Source organism: Salmo salar, chromosome ssa23, assembly GCF_905237065.1.
Source record: "Salmo salar chromosome ssa23, Ssal_v3.1, whole genome shotgun sequence".
Classification (NCBI taxonomy): domain Eukaryota; kingdom Metazoa; phylum Chordata; class Actinopteri; order Salmoniformes; family Salmonidae; genus Salmo; species Salmo salar.
In genome coordinates, this window is record NC_059464.1 from 13,130,053 (window position 1) to 13,156,395 (window position 26,343).

General features: G+C 43.3%; 27 non-coding genes across 27 annotated transcripts; all 27 read left to right on the forward strand.

Annotated features, from left to right (window-relative positions):
- Positions 1-88: 88 nt before the first annotated feature.
- trnag-gcc (transfer RNA glycine (anticodon GCC)) lies at positions 89-159 on the forward strand. Its single transcript has one exon. It is a non-coding gene; the product is annotated as a tRNA-Gly (tRNA).
- Positions 160-711: 552 nt separating this feature from the next.
- Positions 712-783, forward strand: trnad-guc (transfer RNA aspartic acid (anticodon GUC)). Its single transcript has one exon. It is a non-coding gene; the product is annotated as a tRNA-Asp (tRNA).
- A 118-nt stretch (positions 784-901) lies between these two features.
- Positions 902-972, forward strand: trnag-gcc (transfer RNA glycine (anticodon GCC)). The gene has a single exon. It is a non-coding gene; the product is annotated as a tRNA-Gly (tRNA).
- A 552-nt stretch (positions 973-1,524) lies between these two features.
- trnad-guc (transfer RNA aspartic acid (anticodon GUC)) lies at positions 1,525-1,596 on the forward strand. The gene has a single exon. It is a non-coding gene; the product is annotated as a tRNA-Asp (tRNA).
- A 118-nt stretch (positions 1,597-1,714) lies between these two features.
- trnag-gcc (transfer RNA glycine (anticodon GCC)) lies at positions 1,715-1,785 on the forward strand. The gene has a single exon. It is a non-coding gene; the product is annotated as a tRNA-Gly (tRNA).
- A 552-nt stretch (positions 1,786-2,337) lies between these two features.
- Positions 2,338-2,409, forward strand: trnad-guc (transfer RNA aspartic acid (anticodon GUC)). Its single transcript has one exon. It is a non-coding gene; the product is annotated as a tRNA-Asp (tRNA).
- A 118-nt stretch (positions 2,410-2,527) lies between these two features.
- Positions 2,528-2,598, forward strand: trnag-gcc (transfer RNA glycine (anticodon GCC)). The gene has a single exon. It is a non-coding gene; the product is annotated as a tRNA-Gly (tRNA).
- A 552-nt stretch (positions 2,599-3,150) lies between these two features.
- trnad-guc (transfer RNA aspartic acid (anticodon GUC)) lies at positions 3,151-3,222 on the forward strand. The gene has a single exon. It is a non-coding gene; the product is annotated as a tRNA-Asp (tRNA).
- Positions 3,223-3,340: 118 nt separating this feature from the next.
- trnag-gcc (transfer RNA glycine (anticodon GCC)) lies at positions 3,341-3,411 on the forward strand. The gene has a single exon. It is a non-coding gene; the product is annotated as a tRNA-Gly (tRNA).
- Positions 3,412-3,963: 552 nt separating this feature from the next.
- trnad-guc (transfer RNA aspartic acid (anticodon GUC)) lies at positions 3,964-4,035 on the forward strand. The gene has a single exon. It is a non-coding gene; the product is annotated as a tRNA-Asp (tRNA).
- Positions 4,036-4,153: 118 nt separating this feature from the next.
- Positions 4,154-4,224, forward strand: trnag-gcc (transfer RNA glycine (anticodon GCC)). Its single transcript has one exon. It is a non-coding gene; the product is annotated as a tRNA-Gly (tRNA).
- Positions 4,225-4,776: 552 nt separating this feature from the next.
- Positions 4,777-4,848, forward strand: trnad-guc (transfer RNA aspartic acid (anticodon GUC)). Its single transcript has one exon. It is a non-coding gene; the product is annotated as a tRNA-Asp (tRNA).
- Positions 4,849-4,966: 118 nt separating this feature from the next.
- On the forward strand, positions 4,967-5,037 carry trnag-gcc (transfer RNA glycine (anticodon GCC)). The gene has a single exon. It is a non-coding gene; the product is annotated as a tRNA-Gly (tRNA).
- A 552-nt stretch (positions 5,038-5,589) lies between these two features.
- On the forward strand, positions 5,590-5,661 carry trnad-guc (transfer RNA aspartic acid (anticodon GUC)). Its single transcript has one exon. It is a non-coding gene; the product is annotated as a tRNA-Asp (tRNA).
- Positions 5,662-5,779: 118 nt separating this feature from the next.
- Positions 5,780-5,850, forward strand: trnag-gcc (transfer RNA glycine (anticodon GCC)). Its single transcript has one exon. It is a non-coding gene; the product is annotated as a tRNA-Gly (tRNA).
- A 552-nt stretch (positions 5,851-6,402) lies between these two features.
- trnad-guc (transfer RNA aspartic acid (anticodon GUC)) lies at positions 6,403-6,474 on the forward strand. Its single transcript has one exon. It is a non-coding gene; the product is annotated as a tRNA-Asp (tRNA).
- Positions 6,475-6,592: 118 nt separating this feature from the next.
- On the forward strand, positions 6,593-6,663 carry trnag-gcc (transfer RNA glycine (anticodon GCC)). The gene has a single exon. It is a non-coding gene; the product is annotated as a tRNA-Gly (tRNA).
- A 552-nt stretch (positions 6,664-7,215) lies between these two features.
- On the forward strand, positions 7,216-7,287 carry trnad-guc (transfer RNA aspartic acid (anticodon GUC)). The gene has a single exon. It is a non-coding gene; the product is annotated as a tRNA-Asp (tRNA).
- Positions 7,288-7,405: 118 nt separating this feature from the next.
- trnag-gcc (transfer RNA glycine (anticodon GCC)) lies at positions 7,406-7,476 on the forward strand. The gene has a single exon. It is a non-coding gene; the product is annotated as a tRNA-Gly (tRNA).
- Positions 7,477-8,028: 552 nt separating this feature from the next.
- Positions 8,029-8,100, forward strand: trnad-guc (transfer RNA aspartic acid (anticodon GUC)). Its single transcript has one exon. It is a non-coding gene; the product is annotated as a tRNA-Asp (tRNA).
- Positions 8,101-8,218: 118 nt separating this feature from the next.
- trnag-gcc (transfer RNA glycine (anticodon GCC)) lies at positions 8,219-8,289 on the forward strand. Its single transcript has one exon. It is a non-coding gene; the product is annotated as a tRNA-Gly (tRNA).
- Positions 8,290-8,841: 552 nt separating this feature from the next.
- Positions 8,842-8,913, forward strand: trnad-guc (transfer RNA aspartic acid (anticodon GUC)). Its single transcript has one exon. It is a non-coding gene; the product is annotated as a tRNA-Asp (tRNA).
- A 118-nt stretch (positions 8,914-9,031) lies between these two features.
- On the forward strand, positions 9,032-9,102 carry trnag-gcc (transfer RNA glycine (anticodon GCC)). The gene has a single exon. It is a non-coding gene; the product is annotated as a tRNA-Gly (tRNA).
- A 552-nt stretch (positions 9,103-9,654) lies between these two features.
- trnad-guc (transfer RNA aspartic acid (anticodon GUC)) lies at positions 9,655-9,726 on the forward strand. The gene has a single exon. It is a non-coding gene; the product is annotated as a tRNA-Asp (tRNA).
- A 118-nt stretch (positions 9,727-9,844) lies between these two features.
- trnag-gcc (transfer RNA glycine (anticodon GCC)) lies at positions 9,845-9,915 on the forward strand. The gene has a single exon. It is a non-coding gene; the product is annotated as a tRNA-Gly (tRNA).
- A 552-nt stretch (positions 9,916-10,467) lies between these two features.
- On the forward strand, positions 10,468-10,539 carry trnad-guc (transfer RNA aspartic acid (anticodon GUC)). Its single transcript has one exon. It is a non-coding gene; the product is annotated as a tRNA-Asp (tRNA).
- Positions 10,540-10,657: 118 nt separating this feature from the next.
- Positions 10,658-10,728, forward strand: trnag-gcc (transfer RNA glycine (anticodon GCC)). The gene has a single exon. It is a non-coding gene; the product is annotated as a tRNA-Gly (tRNA).
- The last annotated feature ends 15,615 nt before the right edge of the window (positions 10,729-26,343 follow it).

Below are 26,343 nucleotides of genomic sequence, written 5' to 3' on the forward strand. Positions count from 1 at the left end.
TCACTGAGCCCACAAAGCGGGAAATATGCTTAGAATTAAAGATTTTTGATACGATATCTAGCCGTGGGGTTTATTTCAGCATTGCAAGGCATTGGTTGTTCAGTGGTAGAATTCTCGCCTGCCACGCGGGAGGCCCGGGTTCGATTCCCGGCCAATGCAGGAACTTTTGAACAAGTCATTTTGACAAGTATGCAACCCCGTGAGGAAGAAATCTCTTTTGAGATTGCCAGGTCGACAGCAATCTCTGGTCATGGTAGAATTCTCAACTGACTCTTGAAAAGTCTGAGTTTGGGTTCACTTACCGTTTGGACATTTATGCATTCTCAGTAGACTTTTGTGAATCCATTGTAGATTTCCAGTGTGTGAGGTGATTTACTTTGTGCAAGGCTTTAGTTGTTAAATGGGAAACGAATATCCAACAAGTCAGTGACAACTGTCTTGAGTTTGGCCTTTGTGACTATGTCCTGGGATTTTCCACACACACCTCTCCTTCTAACTACTATTATGTGGCTTGTGAGCGGTATAGAGCAAAATCGACTACATGTACGTGTCCGTGAGGGTCTCAGCTTTCCATAGATGTGTCATAGTAGTCTCTAGCTCTAACCATTCAGTCTCTACAGATGTTTTTGTTGGAAGGGTTAACACCCAACTCTCCAAATTTAGGGATAGTATCCAATGCTCCACATTTTTTCAAAGAACCAACCCACCTGCTCCTCGTTAGTATAGTGGTGAGTATCCCCGCCTGTCACGCGGGAGACCGGGGTTCAATTCCCCGACGGGGAGGAAAGACTGATTTTATTAGGGTGTACAATGTCACTGAGCCCACAAAGCGGGAAATATGCTTAGAATTAAAGATTTTTGATACGATATCTAGCCGTGGGGTTTATTTCAGCATTGCAAGGCATTGGTTGTTCAGTGGTAGAATTCTCGCCTGCCACGCGGGAGGCCCGGGTTCGATTCCCGGCCAATGCAGGAACTTTTGAACAAGTCATTTTGACAAGTATGCAACCCCGTGAGGAAGAAATCTCTTTTGAGATTGCCAGGTCGACAGCAATCTCTGGTCATGGTAGAATTCTCAACTGACTCTTGAAAAGTCTGAGTTTGGGCTCACTTACCGTTTGGACATTTATGCATTCTCAGTAGACTTTTGTGAATCCATTGTAGATTTCCAGTGTGTGAGGTGATTTACTTTGTGCAAGGCTTTAGTTGTTAAATGGGAAACGAATATCCAACAAGTCAGTGACAACTGTCTTGAGTTTGGCCTTTGTGACTATGTCCTGGGATTTTCCACACACACCTCTCCTTCTAACTACTATTATGTGGCTTGTGAGCGGTATAGAGCAAAATCGACTACATGTACGTGTCCGTGAGGGTCTCAGCTTTCCATAGATGTGTCATAGTAGTCTCTAGCTCTAACCATTCAGTCTCTACAGATGTTTTTGTTGGAAGGGTTAACACCCAACTCTCCAAATTTAGGGATAGTATCCAATGCTCCACATTTTTTCAAAGAACCAACCCACCTGCTCCTCGTTAGTATAGTGGTGAGTATCCCCGCCTGTCACGCGGGAGACCGGGGTTCAATTCCCCGACGGGGAGGAAAGACTGATTTTATTAGGGTGTACAATGTCACTGAGCCCACAAAGCGGGAAATATGCTTAGAATTAAAGATTTTTGATACGATATCTAGCCGTGGGGTTTATTTCAGCATTGCAAGGCATTGGTTGTTCAGTGGTAGAATTCTCGCCTGCCACGCGGGAGGCCCGGGTTCGATTCCCGGCCAATGCAGGAACTTTTGAACAAGTCATTTTGACAAGTATGCAACCCCGTGAGGAAGAAATCTCTTTTGAGATTGCCAGGTCGACAGCAATCTCTGGTCATGGTAGAATTCTCAACTGACTCTTGAAAAGTCTGAGTTTGGGTTCACTTACCGTTTGGACATTTATGCATTCTCAGTAGACTTTTGTGAATCCATTGTAGATTTCCAGTGTGTGAGGTGATTTACTTTGTGCAAGGCTTTAGTTGTTAAATGGGAAACGAATATCCAACAAGTCAGTGACAACTGTCTTGAGTTTGGCCTTTGTGACTATGTCCTGGGATTTTCCACACACACCTCTCCTTCTAACTACTATTATGTGGCTTGTGAGCGGTATAGAGCAAAATCGACTACATGTACGTGTCCGTGAGGGTCTCAGCTTTCCATAGATGTGTCATAGTAGTCTCTAGCTCTAACCATTCAGTCTCTACAGATGTTTTTGTTGGAAGGGTTAACACCCAACTCTCCAAATTTAGGGATAGTATCCAATGCTCCACATTTTTTCAAAGAACCAACCCACCTGCTCCTCGTTAGTATAGTGGTGAGTATCCCCGCCTGTCACGCGGGAGACCGGGGTTCAATTCCCCGACGGGGAGGAAAGACTGATTTTATTAGGGTGTACAATGTCACTGAGCCCACAAAGCGGGAAATATGCTTAGAATTAAAGATTTTTGATACGATATCTAGCCGTGGGGTTTATTTCAGCATTGCAAGGCATTGGTTGTTCAGTGGTAGAATTCTCGCCTGCCACGCGGGAGGCCCGGGTTCGATTCCCGGCCAATGCAGGAACTTTTGAACAAGTCATTTTGACAAGTATGCAACCCCGTGAGGAAGAAATCTCTTTTGAGATTGCCAGGTCGACAGCAATCTCTGGTCATGGTAGAATTCTCAACTGACTCTTGAAAAGTCTGAGTTTGGGCTCACTTACCGTTTGGACATTTATGCATTCTCAGTAGACTTTTGTGAATCCATTGTAGATTTCCAGTGTGTGAGGTGATTTACTTTGTGCAAGGCTTTAGTTGTTAAATGGGAAACGAATATCCAACAAGTCAGTGACAACTGTCTTGAGTTTGGCCTTTGTGACTATGTCCTGGGATTTTCCACACACACCTCTCCTTCTAACTACTATTGTGTGGCTTGTGAGCGGTATAGAGCAAAATCGACTACATGTACGTGTCCGTGAGGGTCTCAGCTTTCCATAGATGTGTCATAGTAGTCTCTAGCTCTAACCATTCAGTCTCTACAGATGTTTTTGTTGGAAGGGTTAACACCCAACTCTCCAAATTTAGGGATAGTATCCAATGCTCCACATTTTTTCAAAGAACCAACCCACCTGCTCCTCGTTAGTATAGTGGTGAGTATCCCCGCCTGTCACGCGGGAGACCGGGGTTCAATTCCCCGACGGGGAGGAAAGACTGATTTTATTAGGGTGTACAATGTCACTGAGCCCACAAAGCGGGAAATATGCTTAGAATTAAAGATTTTTGATACGATATCTAGCCGTGGGGTTTATTTCAGCATTGCAAGGCATTGGTTGTTCAGTGGTAGAATTCTCGCCTGCCACGCGGGAGGCCCGGGTTCGATTCCCGGCCAATGCAGGAACTTTTGAACAAGTCATTTTGACAAGTATGCAACCCCGTGAGGAAGAAATCTCTTTTGAGATTGCCAGGTCGACAGCAATCTCTGGTCATGGTAGAATTCTCAACTGACTCTTGAAAAGTCTGAGTTTGGGCTCACTTACCGTTTGGACATTTATGCATTCTCAGTAGACTTTTGTGAATCCATTGTAGATTTCCAGTGTGTGAGGTGATTTACTTTGTGCAAGGCTTTAGTTGTTAAATGGGAAACGAATATCCAACAAGTCAGTGACAACTGTCTTGAGTTTGGCCTTTGTGACTATGTCCTGGGATTTTCCACACACACCTCTCCTTCTAACTACTATTATGTGGCTTGTGAGCGGTATAGAGCAAAATCGACTACATGTACGTGTCCGTGAGGGTCTCAGCTTTCCATAGATGTGTCATAGTAGTCTCTAGCTCTAACCATTCAGTCTCTACAGATGTTTTTGTTGGAAGGGTTAACACCCAACTCTCCAAATTTAGGGATAGTATCCAATGCTCCACATTTTTTCAAAGAACCAACCCACCTGCTCCTCGTTAGTATAGTGGTGAGTATCCCCGCCTGTCACGCGGGAGACCGGGGTTCAATTCCCCGACGGGGAGGAAAGACTGATTTTATTAGGGTGTACAATGTCACTGAGCCCACAAAGCGGGAAATATGCTTAGAATTAAAGATTTTTGATACGATATCTAGCCGTGGGGTTTATTTCAGCATTGCAAGGCATTGGTTGTTCAGTGGTAGAATTCTCGCCTGCCACGCGGGAGGCCCGGGTTCGATTCCCGGCCAATGCAGGAACTTTTGAACAAGTCATTTTGACAAGTATGCAACCCCGTGAGGAAGAAATCTCTTTTGAGATTGCCAGGTCGACAGCAATCTCTGGTCATGGTAGAATTCTCAACTGACTCTTGAAAAGTCTGAGTTTGGGCTCACTTACCGTTTGGACATTTATGCATTCTCAGTAGACTTTTGTGAATCCATTGTAGATTTCCAGTGTGTGAGGTGATTTACTTTGTGCAAGGCTTTAGTTGTTAAATGGGAAACGAATATCCAACAAGTCAGTGACAACTGTCTTGAGTTTGGCCTTTGTGACTATGTCCTGGGATTTTCCACACACACCTCTCCTTCTAACTACTATTATGTGGCTTGTGAGCGGTATAGAGCAAAATCGACTACATGTACGTGTCCGTGAGGGTCTCAGCTTTCCATAGATGTGTCATAGTAGTCTCTAGCTCTAACCATTCAGTCTCTACAGATGTTTTTGTTGGAAGGGTTAACACCCAACTCTCCAAATTTAGGGATAGTATCCAATGCTCCACATTTTTTCAAAGAACCAACCCACCTGCTCCTCGTTAGTATAGTGGTGAGTATCCCCGCCTGTCACGCGGGAGACCGGGGTTCAATTCCCCGACGGGGAGGAAAGACTGATTTTATTAGGGTGTACAATGTCACTGAGCCCACAAAGCGGGAAATATGCTTAGAATTAAAGATTTTTGATACGATATCTAGCCGTGGGGTTTATTTCAGCATTGCAAGGCATTGGTTGTTCAGTGGTAGAATTCTCGCCTGCCACGCGGGAGGCCCGGGTTCGATTCCCGGCCAATGCAGGAACTTTTGAACAAGTCATTTTGACAAGTATGCAACCCCGTGAGGAAGAAATCTCTTTTGAGATTGCCAGGTCGACAGCAATCTCTGGTCATGGTAGAATTCTCAACTGACTCTTGAAAAGTCTGAGTTTGGGCTCACTTACCGTTTGGACATTTATGCATTCTCAGTAGACTTTTGTGAATCCATTGTAGATTTCCAGTGTGTGAGGTGATTTACTTTGTGCAAGGCTTTAGTTGTTAAATGGGAAACGAATATCCAACAAGTCAGTGACAACTGTCTTGAGTTTGGCCTTTGTGACTATGTCCTGGGATTTTCCACACACACCTCTCCTTCTAACTACTATTGTGTGGCTTGTGAGCGGTATAGAGCAAAATCGACTACATGTACGTGTCCGTGAGGGTCTCAGCTTTCCATAGATGTGTCATAGTAGTCTCTAGCTCTAACCATTCAGTCTCTACAGATGTTTTTGTTGGAAGGGTTAACACCCAACTCTCCAAATTTAGGGATAGTATCCAATGCTCCACATTTTTTCAAAGAACCAACCCACCTGCTCCTCGTTAGTATAGTGGTGAGTATCCCCGCCTGTCACGCGGGAGACCGGGGTTCAATTCCCCGACGGGGAGGAAAGACTGATTTTATTAGGGTGTACAATGTCACTGAGCCCACAAAGCGGGAAATATGCTTAGAATTAAAGATTTTTGATACGATATCTAGCCGTGGGGTTTATTTCAGCATTGCAAGGCATTGGTTGTTCAGTGGTAGAATTCTCGCCTGCCACGCGGGAGGCCCGGGTTCGATTCCCGGCCAATGCAGGAACTTTTGAACAAGTCATTTTGACAAGTATGCAACCCCGTGAGGAAGAAATCTCTTTTGAGATTGCCAGGTCGACAGCAATCTCTGGTCATGGTAGAATTCTCAACTGACTCTTGAAAAGTCTGAGTTTGGGCTCACTTACCGTTTGGACATTTATGCATTCTCAGTAGACTTTTGTGAATCCATTGTAGATTTCCAGTGTGTGAGGTGATTTACTTTGTGCAAGGCTTTAGTTGTTAAATGGGAAACGAATATCCAACAAGTCAGTGACAACTGTCTTGAGTTTGGCCTTTGTGACTATGTCCTGGGATTTTCCACACACACCTCTCCTTCTAACTACTATTGTGTGGCTTGTGAGCGGTATAGAGCAAAATCGACTACATGTACGTGTCCGTGAGGGTCTCAGCTTTCCATAGATGTGTCATAGTAGTCTCTAGCTCTAACCATTCAGTCTCTACAGATGTTTTTGTTGGAAGGGTTAACACCCAACTCTCCAAATTTAGGGATAGTATCCAATGCTCCACATTTTTTCAAAGAACCAACCCACCTGCTCCTCGTTAGTATAGTGGTGAGTATCCCCGCCTGTCACGCGGGAGACCGGGGTTCAATTCCCCGACGGGGAGGAAAGACTGATTTTATTAGGGTGTACAATGTCACTGAGCCCACAAAGCGGGAAATATGCTTAGAATTAAAGATTTTTGATACGATATCTAGCCGTGGGGTTTTTTTCATCATTGCAAGGCATTGGTTGTTCAGTGGTAGAATTCTCGCCTGCCACGCGGGAGGCCCGGGTTCGATTCCCGGCCAATGCAGGAACTTTTGAACAAGTCATTTTGACAAGTATGCAACCCCGTGAGGAAGAAATCTCTTTTGAGATTGCCAGGTCGACAGCAATCTCTGGTCATGGTAGAATTCTCAACTGACTCTTGAAAAGTCTGAGTTTGGGCTCACTTACCGTTTGGACATTTATGCATTCTCAGTAGACTTTTGTGAATCCATTGTAGATTTCCAGTGTGTGAGGTGATTTACTTTGTGCAAGGCTTTAGTTGTTAAATGGGAAACGAATATCCAACAAGTCAGTGACAACTGTCTTGAGTTTGGCCTTTGTGACTATGTCCTGGGATTTTCCACACACACCTCTCCTTCTAACTACTATTATGTGGCTTGTGAGCGGTATAGAGCAAAATCGACTACATGTACGTGTCCGTGAGGGTCTCAGCTTTCCATAGATGTGTCATAGTAGTCTCTAGCTCTAACCATTCAGTCTCTACAGATGTTTTTGTTGGAAGGGTTAACACCCAACTCTCCAAATTTAGGGATAGTATCCAATGCTCCACATTTTTTCAAAGAACCAACCCACCTGCTCCTCGTTAGTATAGTGGTGAGTATCCCCGCCTGTCACGCGGGAGACCGGGGTTCAATTCCCCGACGGGGAGGAAAGACTGATTTTATTAGGGTGTACAATGTCACTGAGCCCACAAAGCGGGAAATATGCTTAGAATTAAAGATTTTTGATACGATATCTAGCCGTGGGGTTTTTTTCAGCATTGCAAGGCATTGGTTGTTCAGTGGTAGAATTCTCGCCTGCCACGCGGGAGGCCCGGGTTCGATTCCCGGCCAATGCAGGAACTTTTGAACAAGTCATTTTGACAAGTATGCAACCCCGTGAGGAAGAAATCTCTTTTGAGATTGCCAGGTCGACAGCAATCTCTGGTCATGGTAGAATTCTCAACTGACTCTTGAAAAGTCTGAGTTTGGGCTCACTTACCGTTTGGACATTTATGCATTCTCAGTAGACTTTTGTGAATCCATTGTAGATTTCCAGTGTGTGAGGTGATTTACTTTGTGCAAGGCTTTAGTTGTTAAATGGGAAACGAATATCCAACAAGTCAGTGACAACTGTCTTGAGTTTGGCCTTTGTGACTATGTCCTGGGATTTTCCACACACACCTCTCCTTCTAACTACTATTATGTGGCTTGTGAGCGGTATAGAGCAAAATCGACTACATGTACGTGTCCGTGAGGGTCTCAGCTTTCCATAGATGTGTCATAGTAGTCTCTAGCTCTAACCATTCAGTCTCTACAGATGTTTTTGTTGGAAGGGTTAACACCCAACTCTCCAAATTTAGGGATAGTATCCAATGCTCCACATTTTTTCAAAGAACCAACCCACCTGCTCCTCGTTAGTATAGTGGTGAGTATCCCCGCCTGTCACGCGGGAGACCGGGGTTCAATTCCCCGACGGGGAGGAAAGACTGATTTTATTAGGGTGTACAATGTCACTGAGCCCACAAAGCGGGAAATATGCTTAGAATTAAAGATTTTTGATACGATATCTAGCCGTGGGGTTTATTTCAGCATTGCAAGGCATTGGTTGTTCAGTGGTAGAATTCTCGCCTGCCACGCGGGAGGCCCGGGTTCGATTCCCGGCCAATGCAGGAACTTTTGAACAAGTCATTTTGACAAGTATGCAACCCCGTGAGGAAGAAATCTCTTTTGAGATTGCCAGGTCGACAGCAATCTCTGGTCATGGTAGAATTCTCAACTGACTCTTGAAAAGTCTGAGTTTGGGCTCACTTACCGTTTGGACATTTATGCATTCTCAGTAGACTTTTGTGAATCCATTGTAGATTTCCAGTGTGTGAGGTGATTTACTTTGTGCAAGGCTTTAGTTGTTAAATGGGAAACGAATATCCAACAAGTCAGTGACAACTGTCTTGAGTTTGGCCTTTGTGACTATGTCCTGGGATTTTCCACACACACCTCTCCTTCTAACTACTATTGTGTGGCTTGTGAGCGGTATAGAGCAAAATCGACTACATGTACGTGTCCGTGAGGGTCTCAGCTTTCCATAGATGTGTCATAGTAGTCTCTAGCTCTAACCATTCAGTCTCTACAGATGTTTTTGTTGGAAGGGTTAACACCCAACTCTCCAAATTTAGGGATAGTATCCAATGCTCCACATTTTTTCAAAGAACCAACCCACCTGCTCCTCGTTAGTATAGTGGTGAGTATCCCCGCCTGTCACGCGGGAGACCGGGGTTCAATTCCCCGACGGGGAGGAAAGACTGATTTTATTAGGGTGTACAATGTCACTGAGCCCACAAAGCGGGAAATATGCTTAGAATTAAAGATTTTTGATACGATATCTAGCCGTGGGGTTTTTTTCAGCATTGCAAGGCATTGGTTGTTCAGTGGTAGAATTCTCGCCTGCCACGCGGGAGGCCCGGGTTCGATTCCCGGCCAATGCAGGAACTTTTGAACAAGTCATTTTGACAAGTATGCAACCCCGTGAGGAAGAAATCTCTTTTGAGATTGCCAGGTCGACAGCAATCTCTGGTCATGGTAGAATTCTCAACTGACTCTTGAAAAGTCTGAGTTTGGGCTCACTTACCGTTTGGACATTTATGCATTCTCAGTAGACTTTTGTGAATCCATTGTAGATTTCCAGTGTGTGAGGTGATTTACTTTGTGCAAGGCTTTAGTTGTTAAATGGGAAACGAATATCCAACAAGTCAGTGACAACTGTCTTGAGTTTGGCCTTTGTGACTATGTCCTGGGATTTTCCACACACACCTCTCCTTCTAACTACTATTGTGTGGCTTGTGAGCGGTATAGAGCAAAATCGACTACATGTACGTGTCCGTGAGGGTCTCAGCTTTCCATAGATGTGTCATAGTAGTCTCTAGCTCTAACCATTCAGTCTCTACAGATGTTTTTGTTGGAAGGGTTAACACCCAACTCTCCAAATTTAGGGATAGTATCCAATGCTCCACATTTTTTCAAAGAACCAACCCACCTGCTCCTCGTTAGTATAGTGGTGAGTATCCCCGCCTGTCACGCGGGAGACCGGGGTTCAATTCCCCGACGGGGAGGAAAGACTGATTTTATTAGGGTGTACAATGTCACTGAGCCCACAAAGCGGGAAATATGCTTAGAATTAAAGATTTTTGATACGATATCTAGCCGTGGGGTTTATTTCATCATTGCAAGGCATTGGTTGTTCAGTGGTAGAATTCTCGCCTGCCACGCGGGAGGCCCGGGTTCGATTCCCGGCCAATGCAGGAACTTTTGAACAAGTCATTTTGACAAGTATGCAACCCCGTGAGGAAGAAATCTCTTTTGAGATTGCCAGGTCGACAGCAATCTCTGGTCATGGTAGAATTCTCAACTGACTCTTGAAAAGTCTGAGTTTGGGCTCACTTACCGTTTGGACATTTATGCATTCTCAGTAGACTTTTGTGAATCCATTGTAGATTTCCAGTGTGTGAGGTGATTTACTTTGTGCAAGGCTTTAGTTGTTAAATGGGAAACGAATATCCAACAAGTCAGTGACAACTGTCTTGAGTTTGGCCTTTGTGACTATGTCCTGGGATTTTCCACACACACCTCTCCTTCTAACTACTATTGTGTGGCTTGTGAGCGGTATAGAGCAAAATCGACTACATGTACGTGTCCGTGAGGGTCTCAGCTTTCCATAGATGTGTCATAGTAGTCTCTAGCTCTAACCATTCAGTCTCTACAGATGTTTTTGTTGGAAGGGTTAACACCCAACTCTCCAAATTTAGGGATAGTATCCAATGCTCCACATTTTTTCAAAGAACCAACCCACCTGCTCCTCGTTAGTATAGTGGTGAGTATCCCCGCCTGTCACGCGGGAGACCGGGGTTCAATTCCCCGACGGGGAGGAAAGACTGATTTTATTAGGGTGTACAATGTCACTGAGCCCACAAAGCGGGAAATATGCTTTGAATTAAAGATTTTTTATACGATATCCAGCCGTGGGGGTTATTTCAGCATTGCAAGGCATTGGTTGTTCAGTGGCAGAATTCTCGCCTGCCACGCGGGAGGCCCGGGTTCGATTCCCGGCCAATGCAGGAACTTTTGAACAAGATTTACTTTGTGCAAGGCTTTAGTTGTTAAATGGGAAACGAATATCCAACAAGTCAGTGACAACTGTCATGAGTTTGGCCTTTGTGACTATGTCCTGGGATTTTCCACACACACCTCACCTTCTAACTACTATTGTGTGGCTTGTGAGCGGAATAGAGCAACGTCGGCTACATGTACGTGCAAGGCTTTAGTTGTTAACCTGTTATGGATAGGGGGCAGTATTTTCACGGCCGGATAAAAAACGTACCCGATTTAATCTCATTATTACTCCTGCCCAGAAACTAGAATATGCATATAATTATTAGCTTTGGATAGAAAACACTCCAAAGTTTCTAAAACTGTTTGAATGGTGTCTGTGAGTATAACAGAACTCATTTGGCAGGCCAAAACCTGAGAAGATTCCTTACAGGAAGTGCCCTCTCTGACCATTTCTTGGCCTTCTACACTCTCTTTATTGAAAACTGAGGATCTCTGCTGTAACGTGACACTTCCTACGGCTCCCATAGGCTCTCAGCAGGCGGCAAAATAGTGAATGATACCTTTGGAGCCCCTGGCTGAAAAACAGTAGCGCATTTGGATAGTGGTCGATCAGAGAACAATGAGACTGGAGGCGCGTGCACGAGGCAACACCATGTTTTTATTATTTCGTCTTCGAACGAAAACAACGACTCCTGGTCGGAATTTTATCCCTTTTTTACGAGAAAAATTGCATAAAAATTGATTTTAAACAGCGATTGACATGCTTCGAAGTACGGTAATGGAATATTTTAACATTTACTTGCTACAGTCGTGGCCAAAAGTTTTGAGAATGACACAAATATACATTTTCACAAAGTCTGTTGCCTCAGTTTGTATGATGGCAATTTGCATATACTCCGGAATGCTATGAAGAGTGATCAGATGAATTGCAATTAATTGCAAAATCCCTCTTTGCCATGCAAATAAACTGAATCCCCCAAAAACATTTCCACTGCATTTCAGCCCTGCCACAAAAGGACCAGCTGACATCATGTCAGTGATTCTCTTGTTAACACAGGTGTGAGTGTTGACGAGGATAAGGCTGGAGATCACTCTGTCATGCTGATTGAGTTCGAATAACAGACTGGAAGCTTCAAAAGGAGGGTGGTGCTTGGAATCATTGTTCTTTCTCTGTCAATCATGGTTACCTGCAAGGAAACACATGCCGTCATCATTGCTTTGCACAAAAAGGGCTTCACAGGCAAGGATATTGCTGCCAGTAAGATTGCACCTAAATCAACCATTTATCGGATCATCAAGAACTTCAAGGAGAGTGGTTCAATTGTTGTGAAGAAGGCTTCAGGGCGCCCAAGAAAGTCCAGCAAGCGCCAGGACCGTCTCCTAAAGTTGATTCAGCTGCGGGATCGGGGCACCACCAGTACAGAGCTTGCTCAGGAATGGCAGCAGGCAGGCAGCATTTCATTTTGGGGGGTAATTACTCATAATATATTGATAAAAGTTACCTTGTCCAAGACAGATTTGCGCGGTTCTCAAAACATCACGCCAGGGTAAGCCGACATGAAACACAGACCTTATATGAAGTAGTTTTTAAATCCCCTATGAAAAAAATTTATTGTGGAAAAATTATTGGAACCTTTTTCCGGGATTAACCGCTAGGTTTTATGGGTATTATGACATACTGTTGTACTCAATGACACATTGGCGTCAGTCCTTACTATGGCAATTCAAGATGGTGCTACCCATACCGCTAATAAACATTGTTCAATATGAAAATCCTAAAAATAGAGATGTTTACATGTTAATGCACATGTTTAGTATTAGTGGATGGAATACATATCTTTGTTTAGCTTTACTTCCTAGTGTTTCCATTCCCCTTTAAATGTAACACTGTGGGTGTTCAAATTCTAATCTCAAATTTGCTGTATATCAAACACATCAAACATATGGAAACCACATGTTTAACTCCGTTCCAGTAATTCCATTCCAGCCATTACAATGAGCCCATCCTCCTAAAGCTCTTCCCACCAGCCTCCTCTGGTCTCCACCCAGAGATTGGCCAGGCATTGCGTGAGACTGGTGTGTTGAGGGGAGGATGTACGGGGAGTTCTTAGATGTGGTAGAAAATGTAATCCAACCTGTAGAGCGATAATCAGCTGACGGTTGGATCGTTATCGAGGTGAGGAAACAAAGGCATGACACCTCAAAGAGCTGGGATCTGATCTAAAGTCAGTCTAAACCGGAGGGGTGATTGAGAAACAGCTAACCTCACATGACTCACTAATTTTGGATCAGCTTAAAAACCTCTTAAGAATCCGCCCCTTATTTTCAATTTTCGCCTAAAATGACACCCAAATCTAACTGCCTGTAGCTCAGGCCCTGAAGCATGGATATGCATATTCTTGGTACCATTTGAAAGGAAACTTTGAAGTTTGTGGAAATGATAAAGGAATGTAGGAGAATATAACACAATAGATCTGGTAAAATGTAATACTTTTGTATTTTTTGTACCATCATCTTTGAAATGAAAGAGAAAGGCCATAATGTATTATTCCAGTCCAGGTGCAATTTATATTTTGGCCACTAGATGGCAGCAATGTATGTGCAAAGTTTTAGACTGATCCAATGAACCATTGCATTTCCGTTCAAAATTTTGTATCAAGACAACCCAAATGTGTCTAATTTGTTTATTAATAACTTTTCATGTTCAAATTTGTGCACTCTCCTCAAACATGGTACTCTTTCACTGTAATAGCTACTGTAAATTCGACAGTGCAGTTAGATTAACAATTTAAGCTTTCTGCCAATATCAGATATGTCTATGTCCTGGGAAATGTTCTTGTTACTTACAACCTCATGCTAATCGCATTAGCCTACGTTAGCTCAACCGTTCCATGGAAGGGACACCGATCCCGAAGAAGCTTTAGAGATGGCTGAGAAAGGCTGAAGTGCTTTGAGAGGCTGGTTATGGCACACATCAACTCTGCCCTTATAGACACCCTAGACCAGGGGTTCCCAAACTTTTCAACCATGACCCCATTTTGATATTTCAAACATTTTCACAAACCCAACCATGTGAACAAAATTGTCATTAACAGCCAAGGGTTTACTGTTTTACTTGGGGCTATGGCAGTAAATTGCAAAACAGTCAAACTATCATGACACAAGTTTAGACCCACATGCAGACACAGGAGGCAGATGGTTGGAGTCTTACAATGTTTAATAATCAAATCAAAGTTTATTTGTCACGTGCGCTGAATACAACAGGTGTAGACCTTACAGTGAAATGCTTACTTACAGGCTCTAACCAATAGCGCAAAAAAGGTGTTAGGTGAACAATAGGTAAGTAAAGAAATAAAACAACAGTAAAAAGACAGTCTATATACAGTAGCGAGGCTATAAAAGTAGAGAGGCTACATACAGACACCGGTTAGTCAGGCTGATTGAGGTAGTATGTACATATGGTTAAAGTGACTATGCATATATGATGAACAGAGTAGCAGTAGCGTAAAAGAGGGGTTGGCAGGTGGTGGGTGGCGGGACACAATGCAGATAGCCCAGTTAGCCAATGTGTGGGAGCACTGGTTGGTCGGCCCAATTGAGGTAGTATGTACATGAATATATAGTTAAAGTGACTATGCGTATATGATAAACAGAAAGTTGCAGCAGCGTAAAAAGAGGGTTTGGGGGGCACACAATGCAAATACTCCGGGTAGCCATTTGATTACCTGTTCAGGAGTCTTATGGCTTGGGGGTAAAAACTGTTGAGAAGCCTTTTTGTCCTAGACTTGGCACTCCGGTACCGCTTGCCATGCGGTAGTAGAGGGAACAGTCTATGACTGGGGTGGCTGGGGTCTTTGACAATTTTTAGGGTCTTCCTCTGACACCGCCAGGTGTAGAGGTCCTGGATGGCAGGCAGCTTAGCCCCAGTGATGTACTGGGCCGTATGCACTACCCTCTGTAGTGCCTTGCGGTCAGATGCCGAGCAATTGCTGTACAAGGCAGTGATGCAACCAGCCAGGATGCTCTCGATGTTGCAGCGGTAGAACCTTTTGAGGATCTCAGGACCCATGCCAAATCTTTTTAGCTTCCTGAGGGGGAATAGGCTTTGTCGTGCCCTCTTCACGACTGTCTTGGTGTATTTGAACCATTCTAGTTTGTTGTTGATGTGGACACCAAGGAACTTGAAGCTCTCAACCTGCTCTACTACAGCCCCCTCAATGTTAACCTCTATGGGCTAGGTGGGACGCTAGCGTCCCCCCCGTGGTGCACTCCATCAACAGCAGGTGCATTTCAAGAGCGGCAAATTTGAATCCAAATAAATGTCAAAATTCAAATTTTTCAAACATACAACTATTTTACACCCTTTGAAAGATAAACATCTCCTTAATCTAACCACGTTTTACGATTTCAAAAAGGTTTTACGGCGAAAGCATAAATTTAGAGTATGTTAGGACAGTACATTTACAAGAGTTGTGTGTAATGTTTTGTCAATTCAAAGACAGGGTCACCAAAACCATAAAACCAGCTAAAATGATGCACTAACCTTTTACAATCTCCATCAGATGACATTCCTAGGACATTATGTTAGACAATGCATGCATTTTTAGTTCTATCAAGTTCATATTTATATCCAAAAACAGCATTTTACTATGGCATTGATGTTGAGGAAATCGTTTCCCTCCAATAACCGGCAGTCAAGTCAACACCACAAATTAAATAATTAAAATTAGAAAACATTGGTAAAATATTATATTGTCATTTAAAGAATTATAGATTTACATCTCTTGAACGCAATCAACTTGCCAGATTTAAAAATAACCTTACTGGGAAATCACACTTTGCAATAATCTGAGCACTGCGCCCAGAAAAATACGCGTTGCGATACAGACTAGACGTCATGTTGGGGAGATCTAAAATCGAAAATACTATGTAAATAATCCATTACCTTTGATTCTCTTCATCAGATGTCACTTCCAGGTATCACAGGTCCATAACGAATGTAGTTTTGTTCAAAAAAGCTCATCATTTATGTCCAAAAATCTCCGTCTTGTTAGCACATGATCTAAGCCAGCCGGACTTCTCGTCATGAACGAGGGGAAAAAATATATTTACGTTCGTTCAAACATGTCAAACGTTGTATAGCATAAATCATTAGGGCCTTTTTTAACCAGAACATGAATAATATTCAAGGTGGACGAATGCATACTCTTTTATAACGTATTTGGAACGAGGGTACCCAACATGAACTTGCGCGCCAGGTGTCTAATGGGCCATCATCGTTCCATGGCTCTTGTTCGGTCAGATCTCCCTCCAGAAGACTCAAAACACTTTGTAAAGGCTGGTGACATCTAGTGGAAGCAATAGGAAGTGCCAAAATATTCCTCAGCCCCTGTGTTTTTCAATGGGATAGGTTTAAAGGTAATACAACACATCAGGTATCCACTTCCTGTCAGAAAATGTCTCAGGGTTTTGCCTGCCAAATGAGTTCTGTTATACTCACAGACACCATTCAAACCGTTTTAGAAACTTTAGAGTGTTTTCTATCCATATATAATAAGTATATGCATATTCTAGTTACTGGGTAGGATTAGTAACCAGATTAAATCGGGTACATTTTTTTTATCCAGCCGTGCAAATACTGCCCCCTAGCCCTAACAGGTTAATGGGGGCGTGCTCGGTCCTCCTTTTCCTGTAGTCCACAATCATCTCCTTAGTCTTGGTTACGTTGAGGGATAGGTTGTTATTCTGGCACCAACCGGCCAGGTCTCTGACCTCCTCCCTATAGGCTGTCTCGTCGTTGTCGGTGATCAGGCCTACCACTGTTGTGTCGTTTGCAATGATGGTGTTGGAGTCGTGCCTGGCCATGCAGTTGTGGGTGAACAGGAAGTACAGGAGGGGACTGAGCACGCACCCCTGGGGAGCTCCAGTGTTGAGGATAAGCGTGGCAGATGTGTTGCTACCTACCCTCACCACCTCGGGGCGGCCCGTCGGGAGGTCCAGGATCCAGTTGCAGAGGGAGGTGTTTAGTACCAGGATCCTTAGCTTAGTAATGAGCTTTGAGGGTACTATGGTGTTGAACGCTGAGCTGTAGTCAATGAATAGCATTCTCACGTAAGTGTTCCTTTTGTCCAGGTCGGAAAGGGCAGTGTGGAGTGGAATAGAGATGGCATCATCTGTGGATCTGTTTGGGCGGTATGCAAATTGGGGTGGGTCTAGTGTTTCTGAGATAATGGTGTTGAAGTGAGCCATTACCAACCTTTCAAAGCACTTCCTGTGTACAGACGTGAGTGCTACGGGTCTGTAGTCATTTAGGCAGGTTGCCTTTGTGTTCTTAGGCACAGGGACTATGGTGGTCTGCTTGAAGCATGTTGGTATTACAGACTCAATCAGGGACATGTTGAAAATGTCAGTGAAAACACCTACCAGTTGGTCAGCACATGCCCAGAGCACACGTCCTGGTAATCTGTCTGGCCCCGCAGCCTTGTGTATGTTGACCTGTTTAAAGGTCTTGCGCACGTCGGCTACGGAGAGGGTGATCACACAGTTGTCCGGAACAGCTGATGCTCTCATGCATGCCTCAGTGTTGCTTGCCTCGAAGTGAGCATAGAAGTGATTTAGCTCATCTGGTAGGCTCGTGTCACTGGGCAGCTCGTGGCTGTGCTTCCCTTTGTAGTCTGTAATGGTTTGCAAGCCCTGCCACATAAGACAAGTGTCAGAGATGGTGTAGTATGAATCAATCTTAGCCCTGTATTGACGCTTTGCCTGTTTGATGGTTCGTCGCAGGACATAGCAGGATTTCTTGTAAGCTTCCGAGTTAGAGTCCTGCACCTTGAAAGCGGCAGCTCTACCCTTTAGCTCAGTGCGAATTACTGATTGTAATCTCAACTCTTGATCACATACTTTCAATGTGGGGCCATAACAGTTAATTGCAAACGACCCCATTTTGAGAACTGAAAATGTTCGCGACCCCAACCATGTGAACAAAATTATGTCATTTTATTTGGTGTTATAACAGTCAATTGCAAATGAGTCAATTGCAAATGAGTTAATTTCAATTTTAGTCTGACAGAATTCAAAACAATTGGGAACTCAGAACTTGGAAATCTCCAACTTCTGACTTCAGTGCGTTCAAGACAACTGGGAACTCGAAAAAAATATGAGTTCTGGCTGGAATTTCAACTCTGAAACCTGGACCTCTTTCTAATACCTCCGACTTTCTGACCTGAAGATCACTGACGTCATGTCCTTTAGCGGGATTGATTTGACAACATCTGGTGAAATTGCAGAGCGCCAAGTTCAAACTACAGAAATATCAATATTCAACATTCACGAAAATATAAGTGTAATACATCAAAATAAACCTTAACTTCTTGTTAATCCAACCGCTGTGTCAGATTTCAAAAAGGCTTTACGGCGAAAGCACACCATGCTATTATCTGAGGACAGCGCCCCGCATACAAACACATGAAAATAATTTGTCAACCAGGCAGGTGCGACACAAAAGTCAGAAATGACAATATAATAAATGCCGTACCTTTGAAGATCTTCTTTTTGCAATCCCAAATGTCTCAGTGACACAATGAGCGGTCGTTTTGTTTGATAAATTCCTTCTTTATATCCCTAAAATGTCCATTTATTTGGCGCGTTTGATTAAGATATACACCGTTTCCAACTCGCCCAACATGACTACAAAGTATCTAATAAGTTACCTGTAAATTGTTCACTGCCCTATGGGATTCCCGATCACGGCCAGTTGAGTTACAGCCTGGGATTGAATCAAGGTCTGTAGTAACGCCTCAAGCACTAAGATACAGAGAATTAGACCGCTGCGAGACACTGGAGACATGTTGCACTGTCTCTTTGCACTCTCACACCACACACAGTAATTCTCCAAAACACATACAGTGCCTTGCAAAAGTATTCATCCCCCTTGGCGTTTTTCCTATTTTTTGCATTACAACCTGTAATTTAAACTGATTTTTATTTGGGTTTCATGTAATGGACATATGCAAAATAGTCCAAATTTGTGAAGTGAAATTAAAAAATTTACTTGTTAAAAATGTTTTATTTTTTTTATGGAAAAGTGGTGCGTGCATATGTATTCACCCCCTTTGCTATGAGCCCCTAAATAAGATCTGGTGCAACCAATTACCTTTAGAAGTCACATAATTAGTTAAATAAAGTCCACCTGTGTGCAATCTAAGTGTCACATGATCTCAGTATATATACACATGTTCTGAAAAGGCCACAGAGTCTGCAACACCACTAAGCAAGGGGCACCACCAAGCAAGCAGCACCATGAAGACCAAGGAGCTCTCCAAACAGGTCAGGGACAAAGTTGTGGAGAAGTACAGATCAAGGTTGGGTTATGAAAAAATATCCCAAACTTTGGACATTCCACGGTGCACCATTAAAACCAGTATTAAGAAATTGAAAGAATATGGCACCACAACAAACCTGCCAAGAGAGGGCCGCCCACCAAAACTCCCAGACAAGGCAAGGAGGGCATTAAGAGGCAACAAAGAGACCAAAGATAACCCTGAAGGAGCTGCAAAGCTCCACAGCGGAGATTGGAGTATCTGTCCATAGGACCACTTTAATCTGTACACTCCACAGAGCTGGGCTTTACGGAAGAGTGGCCAGAAATAAGGCATTGCTTGAAGATGGTTTTCGCCAAAAGGCATGTGGGAGACTCCCCAAACATATGGAAGAAGCAAGAGCTTTTTGGCCATCAAGGAAAACGCTATGTCTGGCACAAACCCAACTCCTCTCTTCAACCCGGGAACACCATCAGTGAAGCATGGTGGTGGCAGCATCATGCTGTGGGGATGTTTTTCATTAGCAGGGACCGGGAAACTGGTCAGAACTGAAGGAATGATGGATGGCGCTAAATACAGGGAAATTCTTGAAGGAAACCTGTTTCAGTCTTCCAAAGATTTGAGACTGGGGCGGAGGTTCACCTTCCTGCAGGACAATGACCCTAAGCATGCTGCTAAAGCAACACTTGGGTGTTTTAAGGGGAAACATTTAAATGTCTTGGAATGGCCTAGTCAAAGCCCAGACCTCAATCCAATTGAGAATCTGTTGTTTGACTTAAAAATGGTGTTACCCCAGCGGAACCCATCCAACCTGAAGGAGCTGGAGCAGTTTTGCCTTGAAGAATGGGTTAGATGTGCCAAGCTTATAGAGACATACCCCAAAAGACTTCCATCTGGAATTGCTGCAAAAGGTGGCTCTAGAAAGTATTGACTTTGTGGGGGGGTGAATAGTTATTCACACTCAAGTTTTCTTTTTGTTTGTTTCACAATAAAACATATTTTGCATCTTCAAAGTGGTAGGCATGTTGTATAAATCAAATGATACAAACCCCCCAAAAATCTATTTTAATTCCAGGTTTTAAGGCAACAAAATAGGAAAAATACCAAGGGGGTGAATACTTTCGCAAGCCACTGTACAAACACTCACTCCATTTGCTCACGCACACATAATATGCACATACATTTATACTGACTCTATGCACACCCACTCACATACAATCATCATATACACTCCTGCTACTCTGTTTATCATATATCTTGATGCCTAGTGACCTTACCCCTATACTGTACATTTCTAGCTCTATCGATCCAGTATCCCAGCACATTGTAAATATGGTATTCGAACTGACCCTGTATATAGTGTACAGTGCATTCGGAAAGTATTCAGACCCCTTACATTTTTCCACATTTTATTACATTACAGACTTATTCTATAATGGATGAAATAAAAAAAGAAACGCATCAATCTACACACTGCCCAATAATGACAAAGCAAAAACAGGTTTTTGGATATACCTTATATACATAAGTATTGAGATACTTTGCTCTGAGACTCGAAATTGAGCTCAGGTGCATCCTGTTTCCGTTGATCAATCTTGCGATGTTTCTACAATTTGATTGGAGTCCACCTGTGGTAAAGTCAAATGACTGGACATGATTTGGAAAGGCACACACCAGTCTATGTAAGGTCCCACAGTTGAAAGTGCATGTCAGAGCAAAAACCAAGCCATGAGGTCGAAGGAATTGTTTTGAGTCCTCCGAGACAGGATTGTGTCGAGTCAGACCTGGGGAAGGCTACCAGAACATTCTGCAGCATTGAAAGTCCCCAACAACACAGTGGCCTCCATCATTCTTAAATGGAAGAAGTTTGGAACCACAAGACTATTCCTAGAGCTGGCCGCCTGGCCAAACTGAGCAATTGGGGGACAAGGACCTTGGTTAGGGAGGTGACCAAGAACCCGATGGTCACTCTGACAGAGCTCCAGAGTTCGCTGTGGAGATGGGAGAAGCTTCCAGAAGGACAACCATCTCTGTAGCACTCCACCAATCAGGCTTTTATGGTAGAGTGGCAAGACGGAAGCCACTCCTCAGTAAAAGGTTCATCACAGCCCACTTGGAGTTTGCCAAAAGGCACCTAAAGGACTCTCAGACCATTAGAAACAAGATGGAACTTGATGGAACAAAGATTGAACAAGTGCCACATCTGGAGGAAACCTGGCACCATCCCTACGGTGAAGCATGGTGGTGGCAGCATAATGCTGTTGGGATGTTTTTCAGTGGCAGGGACTGGGAGACTAGTCAAGATCGAGGGAAAGACAAACGGAGAAAAGTACAGAGAGATCATTGATGAAAACCTGCCCCAGAGCGCTCAGGACATCAGACTGGGGTGAAGGTTCACCTTCCAACAGGACAATGACCCTAAGCACACAGCCAAGACAATGCTGTAGTGGCTTTGGAACAAGTCTCTGAATGTCCTTGAGTGGCCCAGCCCGAGCCCGGACATGAACCCGATCGAACATCTCTGGAGAAACCTGAAAACAGCTGTGCAGCGACACTCCGCATCGAACCTGGCAGAGCTTGAGAGGATCTGCAGAGAAGAATGGGAGAGACTCCCCAAACACAGGTGTGCCAAGGTTGTAGTGTCATAGCCAAGAAGACTTGAGGCTGTAATCTGAATACTAATGGAAATGTGATAATAAATGAGCAAAAATGTAAAAAAAATAGTTTTTGCTTTGTCATTATGGGATATTGTTTGTAGATTGATGGGAAAAAACAATTTAATAGATTTTAGAATAAGGCAGTAACATAACAAAATGTGAAAAAAGTAAAAGTGTCTGAATTCTTTCCGAATGCACTGTACTTACTTACTTTATTGTGTTCTTCTTACTGGTTATTTTTGTATCTTGTGTGTTTATTTTTAGTATTACATTGTCATTGATTACTGTATTATTGGTGATAGCGCTTGCAAGAAATGCATTTCACTGCACTTGTGCATGTGGCATTGAAACTTGAAAAGCTGACACCTCAGGAGACTAATTATTCTGGAGTTTGCCTGAAATAAAAGGATGATACTGTCTCTTGAGACGCAACATCATAGGGGGATGTAGTAGCCGATGCCAATTCACTCCCTACCACTACCCCTACCCCTTGGCCTTAGCTCTTCCACATTTGCAGATATGTCCTTCTGTTTCTCTCCAGTAGTTTGTTTTTTCTCTCTCTCTCTCTCTCTCTCTCTCTCTCTCTCTCTCTCTCTCTCTCTCTCTCTCTCTCTCTCTCTCTCTCTCTCTCTCTCTCTCTCTCTCTCCTTCTCTGTGTGTGTGGTCTCAACAGCCTCCTGCTATTAGATTGTTTACAGAAGTTAAAGCTGAGTGCTGCTGGCTGCCCGAGGCCAGCATTCCAATACAGTGGCTCATACACACATGCACGCACACACACACACACTGTACCTCCCTCTGCATTAGAACAAAATAAAATAACAAATATATATATTGTAACATGCTTCATAAACAACAGGTGTGACTAACAATGAAATGCTTACATACTTCCCAACAATGCAGAGAGAAAAATTGAAAAATTATTGAAAAACAATTATAACACGAGGCATAAATACACAATGAGGAACTTGGCTATACACTACAAGTCAAAAGTTTTAGAACACCTACTGATTCAAAGGTTTTACTTTATTTGTACTATGTTCTACATTTAGAATAATAGTGAAGACATCAACACTATGAAATAAATCATATGGAAAAACGTAGTAACCCCAAAAAAAAGTGTTAAACAAATCAAAATATATTTTATATTTGAGATTCTCCAAATAGCCACCTTTTGCCTTGATGACAGATTTGTACACTCTTGGCATTCTCTCAATCAGCTTAACCTGGAATGCTTTCCTAACAGTCTTGAAGGAGTTCCCACGTATGCTGAGCACTTGATGGCTGCTGTTCCTTCACACTGCTGTCCGACTCATCCAAATCATCTCAATTGGGTTGAGGTCGGGGGATTGTGGTGGCCAGGTCATCTGATGCAGCACTCCATCACTCTCCTTCTTGGTCAAATAGCCTTTACACAACCTGGAGGTGTGTTGGGTCATTGTCCTGTTGAAAAACAAATGATAGTCCCACTACGGCCAAACTAGATTGGTTGGCGTATCGCTTTGGTAGTCATGCTGGTTAAGTGTGCCTTGAATTCTACATAAATCACTGACAGTGTCACCAGTAAAGCAACCCCACACCATAATACCTCCTCCTCCATGCTTTGCGCTGGGAAATACATGATGCGGAGATCACCCGTTGACCCACACCGGGTCTCAGAAGGACACGGCGGTTGGATCCAAAAATCTCAAATTTGGACTCCAGGCGAAAGGACAAATTTCCACCGGTCTAATGTCCCTTGCTCGTGTTTCAAGGACCAAGCAAGTCTCTTCTTCTTATTGGTGTACTTTAGTAGTGGTTTCTTTGAAGCAATTCAATCACGAAGGCCTAATTCACGCAGTCTCCTCTAAACAGTTGATGTTGAGATATGTCTGTTACTTGAACTCTGTGAAGCATTTATTTGGGCTGCAATCTCTGAGGCTTGTAACTCTAATGAACTTATCCTCTGCAGCAGAGTTAACTCTGGGTCGTCCATTCTTGTGGCGGTCCTAATGAGAGCCAATTTCATCATTGCACCTGATGGTTTTTGCGCATGCAGTTGAACAAACTTTCAAAGTTCTTGAAATGTTCTGTATTAACTTGACCTTCATGTCTTAAATTAATGATGGACAGTCGTTTCTCTTTGTTTAACTGAGCTGTTCTTGCCATAATATGGATTTGGTCTTTTACCAAATAGTGCTATCTTCTGTGTACCACCCCTACCTTGTCAGAACACAGCTGATTGGCTCAAACACAAGTTTTAACAAGGCACACCTGTTCATTGAAATGCATTCCAGGTGACTACCTCATGAAGCTGGTTGATCGAATGCCAAGACTGCGCAAAGCTGTGAAGGTAAAGTGTGGCTATTTGAAAAATCTCAAATCTCAAATAGATTTTGATTTGTTTAACACTTTTTTGGTTACTACATGATTTCATATGTGTTATGTCACATATGGGCGTGTTAGGCTCTCCATTTCCTGTAGTACACAATCGTCTCCTTTGTTTAGCTGACATTGAGGGAGAGGTTGTTGTCCTGGCACCACACAGCCAGGTCAGTAACCTCCTCCGTATAGGCTGTCTCATCGTCGTCGCAAAAATTTACAAATGTAAACATGCGCAAACGTATGCACACAAAAAAACACACACCTCTTAGCTAGATCCCATTTCTCTCTCCCTCTCTATCTCTCAACCCTCTTTTGGTCTTCCCATTTGTCCTACCACTGTATAACTGCCCCTTCCCCTCCCCCTATCTGTTATGTGTTACTCTCTCACTTCCTCTCCATATCCCTATACCATAATTTCATCAATCTACTGTATGTATACCTGTGAATGACAGCCAATTGGTGTGGTTGTCCGTTGGTGTGGTTGTATTCGTGTGGGGGTCTCAAAGTCCGTTCTGTGGTCAGCCCCACCCTGTCATCGTTAGAGAACAGAACTGTCATTATCCTGAGAGTGACAGGTGATAAACGTGTCTGTCCAAAATGAGCTGTTACACGTGTATTTGAATGTACAGGAGAGATGTCTCACACAGATAAGAACCCCCACCCTGCGTTCCTGACACTAATCTGTGTGTGTGTGTGTGTGTGTGTGTGTGTGTGTGTGTGCGTGTGCGTGTGTGTGTGTGTGTGTGTGTGTGTGTGCGCCTACGGTGTTTATTGTGTCTGTGTGTGTGTACGGGTGAATCATCCCTTAATCACCCAGACCAACTGTCAAACAGGTCTGGTTCAGAACAAGACAGGGGAATCCTCGACGTTAATCAGTCTATATACCTGTCAATCAGAGTGATGACTGGACACAATCATAGTGACAATGTACGCAACGGTTGCTAATATTGAAATGCACACACACACGCAAAGGTTACAAATCTTACAATCTATTGTTTAAATCTTTTGAAACACTACCTGAATGAAAACGCACAACTTCAACATGCAGGGATAGTTAATCTAGCCTGCTAGCTCGAGACTAATATACTTTTCAGTAGAAGATATGTCAAACTAGCCTACCAGACCAGTGAAATCTTGTCTTTTCAAATATAGTATGGAACAGATTTTTGACCTGATTGTCACCCGGGCTAGTAGGAATGGTGGTCTCTTAGCCCGGCTTGCCAGTGCCCAGAATTCTTAAATTCCATTCCTGTCAACATGTCTTACATAAGCACAAAGACAACAAAGATATTTGAATACAAAGACAACACTGATAATATCATTTCAAACATTTTAAATGGCTGTCTCTAAGTGTGTGCCTGTGTTCGTATCATTATTATAATGTAAACGTTACATTTCTTCAGTTTCTGTAAACTGTGAGCATGAATCAGTCAAATCAATATCAAGATTGTTCTCAACTTGAAAAGTGATGAAACATCCATTTGAGGACAGATTGAACAAGTAGACGAGAAATTGTCTTAGTACCTATTGGAGTTGGGTCTGATCAGGGTCAAGGGTTAGGGTTCTAAGAGACTAATGTAAGAGATATCATCCACCACCTGATAGAAAAAAACGCCTTGATTGTTTTGCACATCGATAAGGGTGTCATTTTAGTCTCTCTCTCTCTCTCTCTCTCTTTGTCTGAGCGTAAAGTTTTGAAGTGCTTATCATTCCAGGTGTTACACAGCTTATGTTGACTTTTGTTTGGAGTTTAAAATAGAGTTGGTTTTAAACGGGAACACACCTGAGTGTTGGGCTGCATTCCAAGTGGCACGCTATACCCAATGGGCTCTCGTCAAAAGTAGTATACAACATAGGGAATAGGGTGCCATTGGGACAGAGCCTTATGGGGTAATGGACTGTCTTCTTTATCTAGTTTAAACAGCTCCGGTGTTTCAATGGCGAGGCTTGTCTGTTCACACCTAGAAACAGGCGAGAGAAACGCAGATAAAAACAGAGATAAACAGTTAAGCTGAATCTTATCTGCTACTGTTCACATTACTGTGTATACACACCGCACTCTGTACCTGATTCAGTCACATATAAACTATTAGTCTGATAAAGAATTAAAACATCTGTGGGAAATGTGAAGATATTATATTTTATTTAACTAGGCAAGACAGTTATGAACAAATTCTTATTTTATAATGACAGCCTACCCCGGCCAAACCCTCCCCTAACCCGGACAACGCTGGGCCGCGCCGCCCTATGGGTCTCCCGATCACGGCCGGTTGTGATACAGCCC